The sequence below is a fragment of the Petaurus breviceps genome, unplaced genomic scaffold, assembly GCF_028583685.1.
Source record: "Petaurus breviceps papuanus isolate PSGF00001 unplaced genomic scaffold, PetGlider_PUasm1.0 90903, whole genome shotgun sequence".
Taxonomy (NCBI): domain Eukaryota; kingdom Metazoa; phylum Chordata; class Mammalia; order Diprotodontia; family Petauridae; genus Petaurus; species Petaurus breviceps.
In genome coordinates this window covers 901,928-906,807 of record NW_027187376.1, presented here as the reverse complement: position 1 = coordinate 906,807, position 4,880 = coordinate 901,928, and the positions used below count along the sequence as shown (strand labels likewise).

Genomic DNA, 4,880 nt, shown 5'->3' with positions numbered 1-4,880 from the left:
GAGAGAGAGAGAGAGAGAGAGAGAGAGAGAGAGAGAGAGAGAGAGAGTGTGTGTGTGTATGTGTACATGCGTGTGTGAGAGAGAGTGTGTGTACATGCATGTGTGTTTTCTATCTCATCATCCCTGGGGAGAAGGAAGCTAAGAGCTCTCTCAGCCAATTCAGATCATGGCTATGAACCCTTTCAACTCAACTGCCATGAGATGGAGTCTGAGGTGGGGATGGCGGTGAGAAGAAGGGGAGAAGAAGCTGCATCTCCCAAGCCTTCATCCTGACATCAGAGCAGCCTCGAGCAGAGCTCAAGTAATCAACCAGTTGCCTAAATGGGCAATTCCAAGCATGCAGATCGCCCTTCTCCCACTTCCTCCCTGAACACCTGCTACCTGAAATGCCTTCACCAGGAGAACACAGGCTTTCATTTCAGGTAGAAATAAGGCTCGAAATGCAGAGGCACAAAGAAAAGGTTATACAGTAACTTAAGTTCACAGCAATTGATATAAGAAACTTTCATCGAAAGTACATTTTGTGTGTATGTGTGTGAGAGACAGAGAGAGAATGGAAAAGAAGGGGAGGGAAGAGGAGGGGAGGAAAGGAAAATCATTTAGGTAAAAAAATCTATTCATCCTGCAAAAGGGACCCAACCCATCAATTTCTGCCTTGCCCAATGCTTTCTTCCACATCCCCCTCCTATTTTTCAGTATCCTTAGCTACTCCTGTTCCTCATCTGTCCCAGTTCAAAGAGCACCAGCAAATTCACTCAAAGCTGATACCCAGGGACCTATGGAAAACAAGGACAAAAGAACTGAGAGGCAGCCAAATTCTATAAAGGCCATCCAAAACCCTGAGTCAACCTTAGTCCTGCCCCCAGCCTCCCCAAAGGTCTTTCAGACCTAAGCTGAGCTTAGACTGGATAGTTCACAGGATAAGGGGCACAAGCCAATAATTTTCCCTACAGCATCTGTTGATCAGTCAGAATGATGAGGGCCCTATAAAGCCTCTGGAGTTGAGGGTAAAAGAAATGAGTGGTCCTGGGTGGGTGAAGGTCAAACAGCTCTGAGGAAGATTGATCAAAGGCAGTGGGAAATGCTCAGACCAGCCCCACTTCCAGGATGACAACCTAGGGAAGGGATGAGCTCAGCCCTCACGGCTGGTGACTGCTCTAGGGGGCCTGGGGTGGCTCTGGGACTGCTCCCAGGAGCAACACATTCTCTGGAAGGAAAAAGTGAGTTCTGAGGGGCTTGGGGCCAGCCCTCTGACTCAGGGACTAAGAACTTTCCCCGCCCAGAGGAACTTGGTGACTTCACACTCTACACTCACCAGCCCTGCCCCCCACCACTTCCATCTCTCCCTCTCTTACACAGGCACACACTCTGTCCCCCCTTACACTTCCACCCTAGGCCCCCAGCTGGCAAAAGAAGAAAGGCTCCTCCTAAACCCCAACCCAGACGCCAGGCATTTGTCTCTCTGTCCGTCTGTCTCTTTGTCTTTCTCTCCCTCTCTCTCTCCCTCCCTCCTCTGTTTCTCTCTGTCTCTTTCTCTTCTACTCCCTACTTCTCCCCCTCCATCTGTCTATCCTACTCCATCCCTTTGTCTCACTCTCTCCGTCCCTATTTCTCTCTCTGTCTCTCTCTCCTTCCTCTCTTCTCTTCCCTTTACACCCTCTCCGACATTTCTCTAGACTCCTCCTCTATTGCCCCCTCTCTCCTTCACTCTATCTCTCTGTCTGTCTCTCTATCCCTCCTTCTCTCTGTCCTTCTCTGTGCCTTATCTTTGTTTTATACACACACACACACACAACTGAGACACAAACACACACAGAGGCACAAAACCTAACAATAAGAAACATTTCAGTGCATATCCACATACAAACAGCAGACACCCAAACATACATTTGTAAAACCCAAATGCACAAAATATATGTAAGGGTACCCATATTTGGATACACACTCCATATACAAATTATCTCGAGAGGTGACATGATGCCATGGAAAAAAATGCTAGCCTGACAGATAAAAGGACCTGAGTTGAAATCCTAGGTCTACCACTCACTCTCAATGCAACCTTGTGAACAAAGATATTCCCTTTTCTAGGTCCCAATGTTTTCATCTCTAAAATGAGGGGACTAGACTAGATGATGTTGGAGGTTCTCTCTGACTCTAGATCTCTGAGCCTATGGATGTAGGAAGTTCTCTCAAAAATAGGGACAGATGTGCATCCTAAGTTGGGACAGCCACTAACACCCAGTCAGCAATCCTCAAACATGAAAACTGCTATGATCTAGAACTGAGAAATCTAGAAATACAAACGTGTTCATCCCAGAACACAGACCAACCCACAGGTCACAAGTGCTTGTCCCTAAACACACACACACACACACTCATACTCACACACACACACACATACACATACATAGCTGAAACTAAGTGATCAGACAACCACATAACAGAAACATAGACACACATACATACACACACTCATACTTAGACACACACAGCCAAGTGATTAAGCAACCACAAAACAGAAACATCCTAACACACACACATACAAACATGCCACAAGCCAACCAGAGTATATCACTAGATGTAATACACAGGAGAATGAAACAGGACCCCAAGGCTAACCAGTCTGAGGCAGACACAGCCACCCACATACAAAGGCACAAACGAGCAAACTTTCAGAGTGCCCAGAAACCTTATATCTCTGTCATTTGATCACATCCAACACCACAGCCTTTCCTCCAAAAGACTGATCTCAGACAACCCACTTCCTTTAAATCACCCTCCCTCTGACCCAAGGTCCTTACCCCGACATCCCACTCTCCTAGCATTCACTGCTCTGAGGAACCTCCCGGTCAGTCAATGACACCAACAAACCCTCACTGAGTGCCTACTGTGTGCCGGGGCCCCATGCTAAGCTAACCCCAGCCCTCCAAACCATCACATGCAGCTCCATGAACAAGTCAAGGTCCTGAAAGGCATTTCCCGATCTACACCATGAAGTATCTAAATATAAAAGGCTTCTCAGCCTTTCAGAGGCCTGATTCTTGGGTCACCTTGGAATTGAAACCTACAGCAATATCCTGAGCATTTACAGTGTAAGGCACTGTTGTAGAGATGTAGAAAGCTAAGATAGCCCATGCCAGCAGACAGTCTCAGCTGGGAGCATTGCCCCGGGAGGCAATGGTTCAAATCCCACCACTGATACAACCTAGGTGACCTTGGGCAAATCACTTTATCTCCTCCACAAGCCTCAGTGTCCTCAATGAGAGGGTTGGACTACACAGCACCTGAAGTTCCTTCCATCTCTGGAGCTATGATGCTATGACCCTATCTGAGTCCAATCTGCCTATCTGTAACTTCCATCCATTACTCCTAGTTCTCATCCATCTTCCTGCCCCACCCAGCAGAATAAGCTTCATCTCTCTTCATGTGAAATCCCTCAAACACCTAAAGATATCTATCACTGCCACTGGCCCCCTTTTACACACACACACACACACACACACACACACACACACGCACGCACACACGCACACACGCACACACACACACAGATATACATCTCACAATCTAATAACCAGGATAAGATACGTGACAAAGTAACTAGAGTACGAAGCAGAATGCAGTAAGGGACATACAAGGGGAGAGATGATTTTCTTCAGGGAGGAATTGGGACATTCATGAAAGGGATGGTATTTGGGATGGGACTCAAAAATTGTCTGGGCCAGTTGTTCAGATCAGAATCAAGGCATTGATACCTCTACTAAAGACCTTGTCAAAATAGGAGGCAGAAAGGTACAAAGGAAAGAATACTGTTTCTGGAGTCCAAGGATCTAGATTCAAATTCTACCTGTGAGGATTCCTACTGTGTGACGTTAGACAAGTCATACAACCTCCATGGGCCTTTGTTTCAGATCTATAAAGTGAGGGGAGGAAATAGCTTCTACTGACCCTTCTAGCTCTAGATTTGTGACTTTATCATCCCTAATACACTCTGAAATCACAATCCTTCGTGCCCAATAAGAGGAAGGATAGGTTATTGCCCAAAGCAAGAGAGAACCCAACTACTCAACCCAGATCAGACTACCCACCAGCTAAACAAAACAGAACCCAGGAGCACTATGTTTCTGGCTTATCTGTCAAAGAGTATAGAAGGAGGGGCCCCCAAGTACTCCTTACTGAAGTGAATACAGAGGTTAGTATTTCCTTTCTTTCACTTCACTTACTAGCACTGGAAATGGTGATGTTCAAGTCTACAAATGATCCAAATCATTGGGGAATGAACCAGAACTCATGGGCTAACTACCTTGAAAATCATTGTTCTGGCTCTACCATCTACACAGCAAGCTACCCAATGGTGTTTTTATCTCCTGTAGCATGTCCTCCTTTCCCAAGACAAGCCTAGTCACATACACGACACTGGGGTGGGGAAGTGTGATATTCAAACTTCTTCCCCATAAATAAGACAAAGGGTAAAATGGAGGTAAGTTGTGAAGGGCTTTAATGCCAAACAGAAGACTTTTTAGTTATCTCAGGCAAGTCACCTAACCTCTCTCTGCCTCCATTCCTTTGCCTGCAAAATGAGGGGGTTGGGGACTCTATGCCTTCCAAGGCCCCTTTTACCCCTAAATTTTATGATCCTACAAAGTTAGAACTAATTAGTATCTGAAATAATCTGAGAGTCTTCCTTCTTTCTAGAAAGTTAGTTACTCCTAAGGAGGACGGGAATAGAATCAAATATGTTATGGGTCTAACAGACCCAAGATTCCTTCTCAATTCAGGAGTCCCTTCCTTGATGGTCATCCATAGTTACATCTCTTGCTTTATTGAAAAAATTGACCATTATGCGCTCCCTCTTAATCTCAAAACCCCTTGACCTCAAC

At 45.8% G+C, this 4,880-nt stretch overlaps 1 protein-coding gene across 14 annotated transcripts in view; it reads right to left on the bottom strand.

Moving 5' to 3' along the window:
• The window catches only part of TNS1 (tensin 1), a 262,454-nt gene that overhangs the window by 63,778 nt on the left and 193,796 nt on the right, over nt 1-4,880 (bottom strand). The gene's annotated exons all lie outside the window — the stretch shown is intronic.